This window comes from Somniosus microcephalus, chromosome 4, assembly GCF_052327205.1.
Source record: "Somniosus microcephalus isolate GS21.2 chromosome 4, FLI_Smic_1.0, whole genome shotgun sequence".
Lineage (NCBI taxonomy): Eukaryota > Metazoa > Chordata > Chondrichthyes > Squaliformes > Somniosidae > Somniosus > Somniosus microcephalus.
The window spans coordinates 140,904,715-140,923,277 of NC_140990.1; positions in this window are offsets into that span (position 1 = coordinate 140,904,715).

Consider the following 18,563-nt stretch of genomic DNA (forward strand, 5'->3'; position numbering starts at 1 on the left):
CCATCATCCTAACGTACACCAATTCCCATTAAGCCTATCTTCTATGTTTCTATGTTTCTAACCATCATCCTAACACATATCAAGGCCTATTCACTCATCATCCTAACTTACAACAATACTCATTCATCCCAAATCCTAACTCACACCAAGGCCCATTCAACAATCGTCCAAACGTACACCAAGTCCCAATCACGAATCATCCTAACTCACACCAAGACCCATTCACCCATAACCCTAACTTATACCAGACCTATTCACCCATCATCCTAACTCACACCAAGACACAGTCACCCATCATCATAACGCACACCAAGCCCCATTCACCCATCAACCTTAGTCATACCAAGCCTCATTCACCCATCATTCTAACTCACACCAAGACGCATTCAAATATCATCCTAACAGACACCAAGTCCCATTCACCCACAATCCTAAATCACAACAAGCCCCTTTCACCCATCATCGTAACTTACACCAAGACCCATTCACAAATCATCCTAACTAACAACAAGAAACATTGACCCATCATGCTAACTCAAAAAAGCCCCATTCATGCATCATACTCAATCACATCAAGACCCATTGATACATTATCAAAGCTCACACCAAGGTCCGTTCATCATCATCCTAACTCACACGAAGTCCCAGTTTCCCATCATCCTAACTCACAACAACACACATTCACCCATCGTCCTAACTCACACCAAGACCCATTCTCCCATTATTCCAACTCACAAGGAGACACAATCACCCATCATCCTAACTGAAACCAAGACCCTTTCAAGCATCATCCTAAAGCGCCCCAAGCTCCATTCACCCATCTTCCTAACTCGTATCAAGCCCCATTCAAACATCATCCTAACTCACACCAAGCCCCATTCACCAATTATACTAACTCACAGCAAGCCCCATTCACTCATCATCCTAAATCACTCCACGCCCCATTCACACATCGTCCTAACTCACACCAAGACGCATTCACCCATCATCCTAACACACAACAAGACTTATGCACCCATCATCCTAACTCAAACCAAGCCCCATTCACACATCATCCTATCTTACACCATGCCCCATTCACCCATCATCCTAACGCACACAAAGAACCATTCATCCATCAATCTAACTCACAGCAAGCCCCATTCATCCATCATCCTAACTCACACCTAATCCCTTTCAGCCATCTTCGTAACTCACACCAAGGCCGTTCTCCCATCATCCGAACTCGCACCAAGCCCCATTCACCCATCATCATAACTCACACCAAGTCCCATTCACCCATCATCCGAAATCACATCAAAACCATTCACTCATTATCCTAACTCACACCAAGGCTCGTTCATCATCATCCTAACTCACACGAAGACACATTTAAACATCATCCTAACTCACAACAACACCCATTCACCCATCGTCCTATCTCACACAAAGACCCATTCAGACACCATCCTGACTCAAACCAAAACACATTCACCAAACATCCTAACTTAAACTAAGCCCCATTCAACCATCATCCTAACTTACACCAAGCTGCATTCACACATCATCCTAACACACAAGCGGGCCCATTCATACATCATCCTAACTCACAGAAAACCCATTCACCCGTCACCTTAACTCACACCAAGACCCATTTAACCATCATCCTTAACCACTCCAAGCCCCATTCATCCATAATGCTAACTCGCACCAAGCCCCATCATTCTACATTACACCAAGCTCCATTGACACATCATCCTAATTCACACCAAGACTCATAAACCCATAATCCTAGCTCACACCAAGGCCCATTCACCCATCATCCTAAATCACTCCAAGCCCCATTCACCCAACATCCTGACTCACAACAAACTCATTCACCCATCATCCTAACTCACACCAAGCCCCATCATCCTAACTCACACCAAGACCCATTCAATCAACCTCCTAACTCACACATAGCCCCATTCACCCATCATTCTAATTTGCACCAAGCCCCATTCACACATCCTCCTAACACATACGAAGACCCATTCACCCATCATCCTAACTCACACCAAGAGCCATTTGCCCATCAGCCTAACTCACACCAAGCCGCATTCACCCATCATCCTAATTCACACCAATCCCCATTCACACATCCTCCTAACACATACGAAGACCCATTCACCCATCATCCTAACTCACACAAAGAGCCATTTGCCCATCAGCCTAACTCACACCAAGCCGCATTCACCCATCATCCTAATTCACACCAATCCCCATTCATCAACCATCACAATGCACTCCAAGCCCCATTCACCCATCATCAAAAAGCACACCAAGACCCATTCGCCCATCATCATAACTCACATCAAGCCACATTCACCCATCATCATAACTCAACCAAGACCCTCTCACCCATCATCGTAACTCACATCAAGACCCATTCCCATCATCATAACTTACACCAAGCCCCATTCACTAATCATCCTTACTCACACCAATACCAATTCACCCATCATCCTAATTCACGCCAAGCTACATTCACCTATCATCCTATCTCACACCAAGCCCCATACACCCATCATCCTAACTCAGACCAAGGCCTATTCACCCATCATCGTAACTTGCACCAAGGCACATTCACCCATCATCCTAACTCACACCAAGAAACATTGACCCATCATGCTAACTCAAAAAAGCCCCATTCATGCATCATCCTCAATCACATCAAGACCCATTAAATCATCATCAAATCTCACACCAAGACCCGTTCACCATCATCGTAACACACACGAAGTCCCATTTACCCATCATCTTAACTCATAGCAACACCCATTCACCCATCGTCCTAACTCACACCAAGACAAATTCACCCAACATCGTAACTTAAACTAAGCCCCATTCACCCATCATCCTAACTTACACCAAGCCCGATTCACACATCATCCTAACACACATGAAGACCCATTCATACATCATCCTAACTCACACCAAGACCCATTCAATCATCATCCTAACTCACACCAAGCCCATCATCCTAAATTACACCAAGCGTTATTCACCCAGCATCCTAAATCACACCAAGCCCCATTCACCCATAATCATAAATCAGTCCTAGCCCCAATCACCAATCATCCTAACTTACACCAAGCCCCATTCACCCATAATCATATATCAGTCCAAGCCCCATTCATCAATCATCCTAACTTACACCAAGCCACATCATCATAACTCACACAAAGACCCATTCACCCATCGTTCTGTCTCACAACAAGACACATCCACCCATCATCCTAACTTACACCAAGCCCCATTCACCCATCATCCTAACTTACACCAAGACCCATTCACCCATCATCCTAACTCTCACCAAGCCCCACTCACCCATCATCCTAACTCACACCAAGGACTATCCACTTATCTCCCTAATCTCACACCAAGCCCCACTCACCCATCATCCTAACTCACACCAAGACGCATTCACCCATCATCCTAACTCACACCAAGCCCCATTCACCCATCATCCAAACTCATACCAAGACCCATTCACACATCATGCTAAATCACTCCAAGCCCCATTCACACATAATCCTAAATCACACCAAGCCACATCATCCTAAATTATACTAAGCTCCATTGACCCATCACCCTAACTCACAATCGATTGCAAGCTGTTCATTGTTTCAGAATAAAATGGCTGGGAATGTTTGCCATTGCATACCTGCCTTCATATATTTTAATCTAATTTCCCAATGTACCTCAGCCAACTCTCCCCTCATACCTCCGTAATTGGCACTGTATAAACTTAACACCCTAATTTGGGACTTAAGCACAGCACTCTCAAACTTAATATGGAATTCTCTCATAATTTGATAAAATCTATATATTTTAAAGTTTGTTTATGATATTTCAGCTTATATCTTAATCCCATGAGTATGCCCAATTTTTTTAACTCACTGTAAAATGATTAAAATTGAATGACAATCAGTGCTTTTAACTTCCTGGTTTGCTGTCTGTAAGAAGTATTCAATGTGATTGGCTGCTTAGCCTGCTTGATGATATTTCTGTTGCTGAACTTTGGAGATCCCCTATAGGTAACGCCAGAATGAAATTAATGTCGGGAATGGTGAGATCCAGGCCGCAGAGATTGCTTGTTGTTTGTGTACAGTTTTCTTTGAGGTCGGCTGCGAGCGCCGTCACTTGGCTGCTGACCACAAAATCCGATCCTCTTCCTTTAACCTATCTTTCTTTCCCTCTCTTTATTTGGTTTACTGTACATGATTTGGCTTTGAATTAACTATTCTAACTCACACTTATTAGTTCAAAATCTGCATGTCTAAGTTAGGATTTTTTCAGGCTGGTTGTTTAATGAGACACAGTTACTTGCGCTGTTCACACCAGTCCCAGATACCACACTCCTTTCTAATGACAGCAAGTTCCAGTGCAAAAACCCATGTGAATTATGTGGGCAAGTGTAAGTGTAATGAATGACTAGAGCCGATCGTTGACCACTGACCAAAATTAACCAATCAGATTGAAAAATCCACGTCTGAACCAGGAATTTTAAGTTACAATTCTTTAATCAAAACCAAATCATGTACAGGAAGCGAAATAAAGTGAAGGAAAGAAATGTAGGATAAAGGGAGAAAGAAAAAAGAGAGAGAAATAAACATTTTTATCATTTACATTAAAAAAAATTCTCCAACAATAATTAAAACCTGAAGCAATGAGACTCCACACTTGTGAAACATAATTTCCAGTGCCAGAGAGGTTGTTCGCAGAAATTAAGACTTATCACGCCATTAAATAATCATTATCACTTCAATGTACAAGCCCGAAATGATTCCTGTGTGTTAAGTGGGTAACTGTCACTTAACTATCCGAACTTCACTCCCTTCCATGTATTTGAATGCTGAGTCTCTGGACGAGATACCGGTTTAACGAAGCTCCAGAAGGAGCAGGGCATCTCGGACAGCAACTTTCTGATTTTAGCATTTAACTGTGCATGTGATAACGCCGGAAGTTGCGGTCAGAGTTATTCTTGAATTCAAAGCCTCACTTTGACATTTTCTGCAAAATCCAGGCCTAACGTTATTAAACAATGGGGCAGAATTTTGGGTCTCCACGGGTGCGTATGCACGGGGTACTCACCCGTAGGCCCAATGGAAGTGCCGGTTTCCTGCATGCACTGCACATGTGCGGGGAACCGGCACTTCCGTTCCTCTGAACGAAGGGGTTCAGAGGTCGAATGCGTGCGCGGGAGAGGCTGTGCGTGCGCATCGAACTTCGTTTTTTTTTACGGGTTTTCCCGCGAGGGTAAGCATGCAGAAGTTAGAAATGTAAAAAGCAGGCGTAAGGCCTACTTTTTACAAGGTAAGTGGTAAATTAATTAAAATTAAAACATTTTTCCCACAGGTTTATTATTTTTTAATACTTTAAAGCAAGGTAAGTTTATTTTTAGCCCCGTTAGAAAATAAAAAAATTTTTTTTTTAAATTTAAATTATTGTTTATTGTATATTTCATGTAATTTATAGTTTATTTAAAAAATGTGATTTTATAAAAATATTTGAAGATTTAGTGCTATTTTGGGGCCATAATATTTATAAGTCTTCACAGCACCTCATGTCAGGCTTATGAATAGAGCATTCCCTGCTCCGATTGGCTCCCCATGGCCCACGTGATCCCAGGTGACGCATCAAACTAACTGCGCCCCTGGGATATGCAAGCACTGTGCACTGGCAGCTGGACCAGGCCCCGGGTCGGAATTCCACAGGGCCCCAGAGCACAACGGCCAGGCAAGGTAAGTGCACATCGGGGGCTTACACCCACAGGAAGCGCCTGACTCGAATTTCTGGGCCATTATGTCAGGGCACTGATCAGGAATAGACATGTTGGCACGGATTTTGCTGTAGAACTAACGGCGAGGCTATCAGTGCTTTGCGCATTAACAGGAACCAGCGTGGCTTAAGATAAGAGACTGCAAATCGGCTGTGAAGGAGAATAATCCTGAATCAGTTGTGTGTGTGAGTGAGTGACTCTCAAATTAACTTTTAGTTTCAAAAAATCAAAGGACAGAAATCTGCGATGCAATATTTTCTGAAATTATCTTTTAAAAATGAGGTGAATCGCTGGGAAACACCACGAGACAATTATAATATAAATCCAGCAAGTCAGCGATTTTTATTTCGATAATAACTTAATACAATAGCTTACCTGGGATTCCGAGAGCTGCAAGAACGATATAATAAATGGTATAAATCAGGCCCTTTGGTGGTGCATGCATTTTCCCTGAGAAGCGATAGTATCTGAGCTCTGAGCCATTCTCTGTGAGCCGTTTAAAGGTCCCACTTTTTATATCTGGTGTTACTCTCCCGAGAGACAATTAGCTCACATCGTAAATTTATATTATTTAGTCATTTAAACAGATAGCTTTCCAATTATTTTCACCGATGACAATTTATCTTCATTGCGGTCCCTGGAACAAACAGATCTGAGTCACTTTTACTCGAATGACTTAGATGCAATAGAACAGATTAAAATAGACATTATACTGTTTAAAAACGAAACATTTAAACACTACGATAGCAATCCGATGGCATATTTTCAGGAGATCCTATGAAAAGCTTGTTGTGCAGTTGCCATGGTGAAACTAAGACACAAGCACGAAAAAATTGTCACTGTTGAGCCTTGTTTAAAATTATTTGACAGAGTGAAGGAAACCAGGTTGAAGTATCTGAGAGGGCAACAAGGTGCTAACTGAATTATGGACGACAAATAAAGAGTAGTCTTCACTATTAAATTCCATCTGCCACTTGTCTGCTAGCCTTGCTATGTCCTGTTGCAGTCGACTGGTTTCACCTTCACCGTTTGCCATGTCTGACTTCAAGTCTTGCAACTGCAATTTACCTTGTCCAGATCCTGCTAAATTCATTGAAAATAGCCCTCCATAACTAGGCTAAATCTTACCATACGATGATAAATCTTCGAGATGCTCTCCAAATGTTACATTCACCAAGTGATCAAGTTCGTTCCCCAGGACTAGATCCAGCAATGCCTCCTTTCCTCTTTGGCTAATAAACTTCTCCTGAACACACCCGAATTACCTCCTTGAAAAATCACTGCCCCATTCCATAGAGGGAGTTAAAGTCTCCCATTATCACCACTATCGTTCATGCATCTCTAGTTTTTGAAAACTCTGCCCATGTATCTCACCAATTAATGGCCTATAAAATACACCAAGTAGCCCAATATCTCCACGTTGATTGTAGTTGAGAAACCAAGACTCTGCCGTTGATCCCTCAAGGACATTTAGAATATTTTCCTCAATCAAAACTTCTACCACTCGTGTTTGTTCCCCTCCCCATCTCGCCTGAAGACTTTGGAACCAGGATATGAAGCATCCAATCTTCACATTTGAGCCAGTTTCCGTTAACGCCACATATTCGTGTTTTTTTTGCGCCTGCAGCTCGCCAACCTTAAGCAAACCGTGCATTCAAATGGGCACTCCAAACCTAGCTTGGACTTCATGGTCCCACCCAATTCTGTATTTCTAACTAGAACTCAGTTGTGTACAATTCTACTTTATAAATACAATATTGGTGCCCAACCATACTGCCGAATTAGTTTAAACCCTCCCAACATTGACTAACCTGTCCACAAGTATTGGTCCCAGCTTTGTTCTGGTGCCAGCCGGCCTTGAACAGGTCCCTTCCGCCGCAGAACTGGTCCCAATGTTCCAGGGATCAGTAGACCTCCCTCCTGCGCCATGTCTCTAGCCATTCATTCACCTCCCATTTCTGCTCAATAGCGCGTGGCACTGGGGTAATCCAGATATTACTACCCTGGACAGTCTGCTTTTTAAAATTGCTGTTAGGTTACATTCCTGGTGGCAACAATCCCCCCTAAAATCTACTTTGAAACCAGTTCGAACACCAACTCAACGAAGCTAATCACCAATCCTTCGGTAGTCACCGGTCGGCAGAGAGGGAGCACAGACAAGCCGGATAGTATCAGGCAGGGTCTAGAGATCCTGGAAACCCAAACTCATTCCTCACGTTCAGCCTGGTCTTTGCGGCCAACGGCGAGGCTGAATGGTGACACGGCAAATCTACAGGACTCCGCCACTGGAGGTTGAGGGAGACTCGGCGTTACTTACCCCCGAGGCTGGGCCGGACCCTCAGCAGCGGACAGTTGGCCACCGGTGGACCGTCTCCTGGCCGCCAGCGAATTTACCGTGTTCGGGGGAGTGGTGGGGATTCCAGCGCTCGACGCTCTGCCCTCTGCAGAGACAGGAGGAGAGGCAGGAGTTTAGGTGGTGGGGGCGGTCAGAGCTCCCAAAATGGGGCCAAACCGGGATACTGAGGCAGTCTAGAGCCACATTTACACAAACTCCAGGATCCGAGTCCAGGGCCTGTTCAGAGTCCGGATTTAGCCCCCGACCCCACAAGAAACACTCCCCGGAGGAGGAATCCACACCCCTTCCCTGTACAGAGGGCGAGCGGTTAATCTAGGAACGGGGTAAATCCTCAGCCCCCAAACCTTGGAAATCAGTCGCTCGGGTTCGCTTGATTTTAGGAGCCGGTATACAAGCACCAAACAGACCCATTCCTAACTCGATATTAGATTTAAACGGCGGGTGCTCCCGGGGCATCGCAGGTTGTCGGTCACGAAAGCAGAAGCTGCGCTTTAACAGGATTCTAGGAGAGACACATCTTGCATCATATGTTTTAAAGGGATCCCAGCCCAGCGTTAGAGACAATAACCCGAGTCAGAATAGTTCTTCATCCCCTCCCAAGCCCCTCGAGCAAAGGGTGACATTTCATTCTAACCCAGCCGGTTATAATCCTCCGGGAACTTCTAGCCTAGAGTGTGCGGCGGGCACTGGGTTCGGTCCCCGTGACAAGTTGACCACAATCCGGGACTCGGTCTGTTCACAGCAGTACGTTGAACTCAGTCTGGTCTGGGCTAGTGAGCCCAGACCCCCGAGCTCCTGGTTTGGAAAGATCACTCGAGTGGCCCACGTGAATGGCCAATGGGCAAGTCACCGACAGAGGCGGGGCAAAGTTTGAAAAGCAAACTTCACATCGAAAGCGTGTCTCCTCTTGATTGCGTGCTTAAACAAATTGTCTGTAAAATTAATAAAACTTTACAAATTAAATTAGAATTTGGTTGTACAGATTGATAATGCACTCCAGCCCCCCCCCCACCCCCCCCCCCGGGTCGCAGAAGTACTCAAGCTTGCTGGTGACACCTCGTGCTCCATCTCGGCCACCCGGGCGCAAACATGGCCACAGAAGAGGCAGGCAATTGGGCTGAACGACCCCCTCGACCGCCCGCTGCCTGGACCAATTAATGGCTCTCGGACAGGCCCAGGAGCAGTCCTACAAAAAGGAGGTCCTCCAACCGGCCCGCTCCCCTCCGCACTGGGTGACACTAGATCAAGCGCATGGGACTGAAGTGCAGCCCAAAAATCGAGGAGCAGCCCCTTCAAATAGTGAAAGAGGGGCTGGAACCTCACTCAGTGTAGATGTGAAACATTGAATCCTCCAGGCCGCAGAAAATGCAGGTGGCCTGGGAGTCCGTGAACCTATTTAAAACCATATTGCACGGGACTCCTCCGTGCAACACGCTCCAGGCCAAGTCCCCAATAGAACAAGGGAGGACTCCCGCATAGAGAGCCCTCCATTGGGGACCTCCGGCGGATGGCAAGACGGCACGCCAAGGCGTGTCCGGACGGCAGGCAAAGAGGAGAGTGTGCAGGAGCAGCCCATACAGGGAACAACTCCACGCTGAATGAAAAAAGACACGGAGGGTATTTCCTGGAGACGGCTCAAGTTGTGTGGTGCCGGGCGCCGATGAGGAAGTCCGTCCAAACGGGGGAAAGCTCGGACGGGATCGCCCCATGTGCTTGAGCCACCACGATACACCTAGTGGAGTAGGGGCCCAGTGCCACTTTCACCGACTCGATGGCTTTGACCGCAAGCCGGACATTAGCCAAAGACGGGCTCCACACCAGCTCCTCCGGCGCCATCCAGCCGGCGCCATCCAGCCCACTCCTCCGCCATCGAGCAGGTCCCCAACTCTACTCACCTTGCCAGGCACAGCCCTGTGCTCCGCTAGCCACCAAACCTGCGGTCGTGGAGGTGCGGATTCCTGAGCAGCGGCTCCCAAAGGGCAGCCGCCATTCCTGATTTTTGGGGGGGGGTGGGGGGGGGGGGGAGGTGCTCCGCCTGGAACCGATGTAGTTCCAAACCCATAGCAGTTCCTGGTAGAAAACAGGCAGCTCCCGAAGGCATGCACGTGTACCGCCCACTTTCACAAACAAGCTGCATGTTGTAATTGAGGCCGTGCAGCTGGTGGAAGGAATAAGCCACCAGCACACACCATCTCGGAGGATTCTCGACGTATAGGTATCGCTGCAGCATCTGAAGACGGAAAGCAGCAGCCTGGGTGCGAACACTAGCACCTGGCCGCCCTCCCTAAGCGGAAGACTCAGATCTGCAGCAGAGTCCCAGTGCTTCCTTTGTCCCAGAAGACGTCGAGGAGCTTCTTCAGCATCTTGGCGACAAACGAAGGGGGAGGGATCAAAGTGACCAACCCGCACCACAACATGGCGGCCACCAGCTGGTTTATGACCAGCACTCGACCCCTGTAGGACAACACTCGGAGCAGTCCTGTCCAGCATCCTAGGCGAGCAGTGACTTTGGCCCCCAGCTCTTGCCAGTTCACTGGCCAGGCGTCCTCGACAGGGCTAAGGTAGACTCCCAAAGAGAGGAGGTGCGTTGTGCTCCAGGCGAAGGACCTGAACTCTTCTGGCAGGGAGTCCACCTGCCACTGACCCAACAGGAGTCCAGAACATTTCTCCCAGTTGATCTTGGTGGAGGACACGTCCTAGTAAATCTGCTGGCATTCCCGCATCCTCCGCAAGTCAGCGGAATCTGTGACCGTAACACAATAGGCAAGGGCCTCCACGCTGATTCCCTCCGCATCCGATACCAGAGATCGGTCATCGGCCAGCAGCCCCAAGAGCTGCTTACAGACCCCGTCTTTCTTCCAGCGAGTAGAAGGGGGAGCCACGGTCCAGGTCCCGCAGGAACTGGATCCGGAAAAAAAAGTGTCTAACCCAGCAGTACCAGGTTCGGTGTAAAAAGTGAAACATTACTCAGATGACAGTAGAGTGCGGTAGAAGTTGGGAACTCTCGTCCACAAGTAACAATTGATACTAGCTCAAATGTTAAATTTAACTCAGTCTAAGATTTGTTAACCAAATGTATTAGGGGATAAGGGGCAAAGGCAGGTATGAGTTAGGTCACAGATCAGCCACGATCTCAATGAACACTTTACAGCCAAAGTAGTACTTCTGAAGGAGTCACTGTTGTAGTGTGGGAAACAGCAGCCAATTTGCAGACGGCAAACTCCCACAAACAGCAATTTGGAGCAGGACTTGAACCCACAAACTGACTCAGGCGTGTGCTATCAACTGAGCCACAGCTGATGTTAAATTCCCCCTTTGCTACATTTAGTATTAGCTCCAGTCTTGTACTGTTAGAAACAGCAGCTAATTTGTGCACAGCAAGCTCCCACAATGAGGTAGTGTCCAAATAATCTGCTTTAGTGATGCTGATTGAGGGGTAAATATTGCCCAAGACACCAGGAAGAACTCCTGCTCTTTGAATTAGTGTCAGAATCTTTTACATCTCCGAGAGCAGACAGGGCTTGGTTGAACATCTGACCCTCCAGCCAATGCAGCACTCCCTCAGTCCTGCACTGGAGTGTCAGCCTAGAGAGTTTTCCCTGCTCAAGTGTCTGTCGTGGGAATTAACCTATAACCTTCAGGTGTGGGTGCAACCAGTTGAACCACAGCTCGACACAAGTTGATCAGTAAAGTGGGCCTTAAACTCTGCCCATTACATGACCAAGTGTTGTGGATTGACCAGGTTTAATTTGTTTTAATTCGTCTTTGAACCAGTTTGATTAAAAATTAAGTACTACAATACCTTAAGATATCCGCAAACAGTAGTTTGTAAAGTATTTTCCAAATTTAAAAGACCGTTAAGGTCCAGCAAGTGAACTGGAGCCTGAAACTACCCCAGGCCTGCAGCCCAGTGTCACCATCACAGCTCCCGAGAGCAAGGGCCCCTCCAACACCTAACTGGCATGGTAAAAATTCTACTTACATCTAGCTCATCTCTAGAAACCCAGATTAAGATTACAGACAGTGGAAAGATGTGGGGCAATACATTAGATCTGGACTGAGATTAATCTCCATGCTCACATCAGAACTTAAGCAACTACTTAATGTCTTCATTGGGTGCAAGGCACTTTGGGACGTCCCGAGGTCATGAAAGGCGCTACATGAAAGTTTCTCAAGATTCTTAACACCATTAGAAAAGAGATCGTTCTAATAGTCAGGAGACATTAAACATCCAGGTCACCGAGTGAACCTTCTCCAGACTCAGCCGCTAAATCACAGATCTCCCAAACATCTGGATTTCTGAGACCGTGTGAGTAGAAAGAAAAAGCAACTCACCGGAATCGCAGAGTTCTTCCCGTTCAATCCTAGGGCTCACCACAGCCTTTGGAACTCCACATCGCCAACGTTTACAAGGTAAATTGATTTTGGCACCACTCTCCATATCTGCTAGTTTTACACCGAATGACAGATTTAATCTGCGTCAGAAGGAGACAATCAGCTCAGTTAGGAATGACCATTAACATATCTTGAGGACACGGTAATTTGTCAGTAAATAGGAGGACAGTGTGAAGGAAGCTCAGTGAAGTAAGCTCAGAAATGATGGCGGAGCAAGCTCGAGGGGCCAAGTGGCCTATTTCTGGTCCTATTTATGCTCTTATGATTGCGGCGCTGCATTCCCGGCCAAGCAGCTTACAAAAAAGCCTTAGCCTAAATCAGAAAGAAACAAGCAGCCGAGACCAGGAGTCCACCCCAAGACCTGGAAAACCAAACGCCGGTTAACCTGCGGCCTATAAATAATTAAAACAAAATTACAGCAACTATCTCAAACAGCATCAGCACAGAAACCACTCCAGATTCAACCCAAAACTTTTGGGTTCCCAACTAAAGACAGAAGGAAAACAAACTGAGGTCAGAGAGAATGAAACAATCTCCCGCTCACTAAAACTTCCTTTTCTGTAACCTCAGAAACCACTTCCAAAAAGCATCAGGTGGACCGCAAAGACCAACATGTCAAACCTCGCCGAACACCGTTCACTTCTGTGTTTATAGCTCTTCAGCCCGCAGCTCTGCTTTATACGGGACTCGAATCGTGCGTTTACCAATCAAATCTCAGTTTTAATTAAATCCCTGTGACCAGTGCCGTCAGCAATTTTCTCGCCCGATGGGTGTCCGTGCTGATTGAGAGGCAGCATCTTGTCCAGTCGGATTGAATTGGGTGGAAAATACGCTGCGAATCGAAGCCGATCCTCAGTCATTGGGTCTTTTTGATGGACCAATAAGGGTGAGACTGGGTTGCCCCACAGTTAACAAACAACAATCATCGCAACAAGTGCCCGTTTTAGGGCAACACTTACATTTTGTTTAATTTGTTTATGGGATGTGGGCGTCGTTGACAAGGCCAGCATTTATTGCCCATCCCTAATTGCCCTTGAGAAGGTGGTGGTGAGCCGCCTGCTTGAACCGCTGCAGTCTGTGTGGTGAAGGTACTTCCACAGTGCTGTTAGGGAGCGAGTTCTAGGATTTTAACCCATCGACGATGAAGGATCGGCGATATATTTCTCTGCCTGTTTAAAGGGGCAGTGTCTCTGTGTCTGTTTAAAGGGGCAGTGTCTCTGTGTCTGTGTAAAGGGACAGTGTCCCTGTTTAAAGGGACAGTGTCTGTTTAAAGTGGCAGCGTCCCTGTGTCTGTTTAAAGGGAAAGAGTCTTTGTGTCTGTTTAAAGGGACAATTTCATCGAGCCATAGAGACATAATGGCAAAGAAAGTGGCCGTTCTGCCCATCGAGTCCGTGCCGGCTCTCTGTAGTGCAATCCAGTCAGTCCCATTCCCCCACTCTATCCCCGTAGCCCTGCAAGTTTGTTTCGCTCAAGTGCCTATCCAGTCCCCCCTTGAAAACATTGAGGCCTAGAAATGCAATCGTGTTTGCGCCCACTTATTGGCTATAGAGTGGTTTGCGCCCAAAGTTTTTTAGCGCCCGAAATTCAGTCGGTCCCTAACATCGGCGTTAGCCGGTAGCGCTGCGCCGGCACCGATGATGTCATCGGTGCGCGCAGCACCCCGGTTCCAATGCGATTCCGTGCCGACCGCCAAATTCAGTTGCGGCCGCCTCACCCGTGGCCGGCGCATAAAGGTGGAGGGGCGGCCAGCCGCTTTCCCGGCGGTCGCCTGGCCGCACCTCCCTCCCCGGACTCCTGCACCACCCCCCCACGGCATTGATGTCTGACTCCCGTGAGCCCGGCACTTCTCCGTGGTGCCGGGCTCATTTGCCGGGGGAATCCAGCGGCGATCTCACGGCTGCAGGCAGCTCCTCCTTAAGAGAAGGAGGAGGCCTGCAGTACCCCAGCCTGCCGCACCGCATCGGGTGCCGCAGCGGCAGCTGGACGCCTGAAACTGACTTTCATCGCCCCAAACGAGGTGGCCAAACCCTGCAATAGCGCCCGCCTCCGTCTTGTGCCGCCGCTACTGAATTTCAGGCGGGCGCTACGGGAATCCGGGTGAGCGCTAAATTTCGGGCGCTAAAGACCTGGCGCGGCGATACCGAATTTTTACCCCTGAGTGTCTCCGCTTGCACCACTTCCGTTGGCAGTGAGTTCCAGGATCTCACCACTCGCTGCTTAAAAAAGTTTTTCCTCACATCCCAACTGTATCTCTTGCCCAAAACCTTAAATCTGTGTCCCCTAGTCCTTGTACCATCAACTAGTGGGAACAGCCTATCCTCGTCTAGCCTATCCAAACCCATCATCATTTTGTACACCTCTATCAAATCAACCCTCAACCTCCTTTGCTCCAATGAAAACAAATCCCGCTTTTCCAACCTGTCCTTGTAGCTAACACCCCCCATCCCTGGAACCATTCTGGTAAATCTCCTCTGCACCCTCTCAAGGGCATTCATATCCTTCCGAAAGTGTGGTGACCAGAACTGGACACAATACTCCAGTTGTGGCCTAAACACTTATAAACTTATAACATTCTAACAGGACTAGACAGACTACATGCAGGAAGGATCTTCCCGATGGCCGGGGAGTCCAGAACCAGGGGCCACAGTCTAAGGATAAGGGGTAAGCCATTTAGGACAGAAATGAGGAGGAATTTCTTCACCCAGAGAGTGGTGAATCTGTGGAATTCTCTACCACAGGAGGCAGTAGAGGCCAATTCATTAAATATATTCAAGAATGAGTTAGATATATTTCTTAAGGCGAAAGGGATCAAGGGATATGGAGAGAAGGCAGGGATAGGGTACTGAATTTCGATGAGCAGCCATGATCTCATTGAATGGTGGAGCAGGCTGGAGGGGCCGATTGGCCTACTCCTGCTCCTATCTTCTATGTAACCAGTGCTTTATAAAGATTCAGCATATCTTCTCTACTTTTGTACTCAATACCTTTATTTATGAAACCCAAGATCCAAGACGCTTTGCTAACCAGTCCCTCAATATGTCCTGCCACCTGCAGGGACCTATGCATATTAACTCACAGGTCCCTCTGTCCCTGCACACTCTTTAAAACTGTGCCATTAATTATATATTGCCTCTCCTTGTTCCATCTGACAAAATGCATCACCTGACACTTCTCTGTATCAAATTCCATCTGCCACTTGTCTGTCCATTCTGCTAGCCTTTCTATGTCCTGATGCAATCGATTGCTATCATCCTCACTGTATGCCACCCCTCCAAGTTTGGTGTCATCGGCAAATTTAGAAATTCTACTCTGTATTCCAGTATCCAGATCATTTATATATATCAAAAAGCAGTGGTCCCAGTTCTGACCCTTGGGGAACACCACTGTCTACCATCCTCCAGTCTGAAAGACAGCCATTTACAACAACTCGCTGTTTTCTGTCCTTAAACCAATTCCTTATGCAAGCTGCCATTGACCTATCTATTCCATGAGCCTCAATTTTGATAACCAGCCTTCTATTTGGTACTTTGTCAAACGCCTTCTGAAAATCCATGTAGACAACATCCACTGCATTCCCTTCAATGATCCTTCCTGTTACTTCATCAAAACATTCAATTAGAGTAGTCAAACACGATCTTCCTTTTACAAACCCGTGCTGGCTCTCCTTAAATAGCTTAAACCTCTCCAAATACCCATTAATTTTTTCCTTGAAAATTGTTTCTAAAAATTTTCCCACTACTGATGTTAAACTGACTGGCCTGCAGTTACTAGGATTGTCCTTACACCCTTTATTGAACAATGGTGTCACATTTGCTATTTTACAGTCCTCAGGCATCTCCCCCGCATCCAGGGAATAGTGTAAAATTAACGCAAGCACTTCTTTTATCTCATCCCCCAATTCGCTTAGTATTCTGAGATGCAAGCCATCTGGACCAGGCGCCTTATCCACTCTAAGCATACCCAGCCTTTCTAGTCCATCCTGTCTGTCAATTTTCACAATTATAAGGCACAGAAACAGGCCATTCGTCCCAACCAGTCCATTTCATTGTTTGTGCTCCACTACAGCCTCCTCCCGCCTTTCCTCATCTAAATCTATCTGCATAACCCTCTGCTCCCCTCTCACTCAAATGTTTCTCTGCTTCACTATCTGAGGAGTTGTGAATGGAGCTGAGTACTACAACTATTAGCGAACAGGCCCATTCCTGACGTTATGATGGAGGGAATATAGGAGCCGGAGCAGGCTGCTTAGCCCCACGAGCCTGTTCCTCCATTCAATGAGATTATGGCTGAGCTGTGACCTCACACTGTAGACCTCCCTTTACCCCATATTCCTTAATAGCTTTGGTTAACAAAAAAAATCAGTCTCAGTTTAAAATTAACAAATAACCTAGTAACAACTGCCGTTTGTGGAAGGGAGTTCCTAATTCCTACAACCTTTGCGTGTAGAAATGTTTCCTAACTTCCCTCTTGAAATGCTTTAATTTTTTAGGTTATAACCTTTTTCTATAACCTAGAACCATAACAAATTAATTTAAAATTTCACTGGCCGGGGTGATAATGTTTTCAAGTGGTCCAGGCAGCGGGCGGTCGAGGGGGCCCGACTGCCTGCCTCCCTCTTCCATGGCCATGTTCACACCCCGGTGGCCCTGGAGATGGAGGACGCGTTGTCCACTGGCACGCTTGAGGCCTTCCGCGACAGGTGTGCGCCACGTGGACTGCAGTGCATCATCACCCCGGCCAATGACATTTTAATTTAATTTGTTTATGTTCTTTTAAAGTTTTATTAGTTACAGTCTGTTTGTTTTAGTGTACCCATCAGAAGAGTGCACGCACCTCAGACACATCTCACAGCTCCTCAACCATGTGAGGCATCTCACCCACACACACAAACACGCCTGCCAATACACTCCTTCACAATAGCCCCTCTTTTTCTGTTCCAGGAAAAATAAGCAAATGGCTATCAGCAGCAGGAGCCGACCGGGAGCGGGGAAACACGACTCCATGAGATCACTCCCCTTGAGGAAGCAATGCTGGCCGTGATCGGGAGACGTGTGGCAGGCAGTGGGGCCTGAGGTAGAGCAGAGGGCATCTCGCAGAGAGGTATGTGGCCACTGTGGCTTCCTTGCAGATGCTGGCCTATTCCTTGTCTCTAATCGCCCAAAAGATATACTTGCTATCGCTGCACCCTAATCCTTTCCCGCTTTACATTGTAGATTCCCAGGAGCAAGACACACCTCGCCCGTGGAGCAGGTTCAGCAACAGCAACAGTCACCTCACTCCCTGGAGGAAGAGGAGAGCAAGAACGAATGCACTGTGTCACTGGCTAACACTGTAGCAGGCACCAGCTCAGAGGCCGCCACCACGAGCTGGCTTAGAAGAGGGGTACTCATCGAGCGATGCACCAGGCAATAGCGGGCAGCAGCCACGCTGGGTGGAAGGAACACAGATGCCACCTTTCCAGGGGGGGGGGCCGAGATCTTGTGCTAGCTTTGCTGGAGAGGATTCGGATGAGGACATCACAGGGCCAAGCTTCAGAAGATGGCTGATGGATGCGACAAACCAAATGCTTGCTGTAATGGAGAGCCTGCCTGACAGCCTACTAGTCGTGGCGAGAGGGATGGTGGTGTCCGCCTCCACCTTGGTCCGGGGCTGGACGCAGAGCCTGGAACCCATCCTCTCCAGCATGGAGCGGCTGGTGACTTCCAGCCAGTGACCTGTGGAGCCCAACATCATGCAGCGTCTGATGACAGAGGTTGCAGCTTCCACTGCAGTCATTGCAGCTCCCATGGAGCAGCAAACTGCTGCAATGGAAGCTCAGGCAGCTGCCCTGGTGGCTCTAGGCTCCTCGGTTGAAAGGGGTTTGCAGGTTGACTCCGATGCAGATCTGTCCTCTACCAGATCATTGGGTGGGCTGAACAGAGGCCCCCAGGTAGTGGCGTGGGAATCGTGGAGCAGGAATCTACAGGCCTCTATCTGGATACCAGCATTCCTACTCCCTCCCCCGCCAC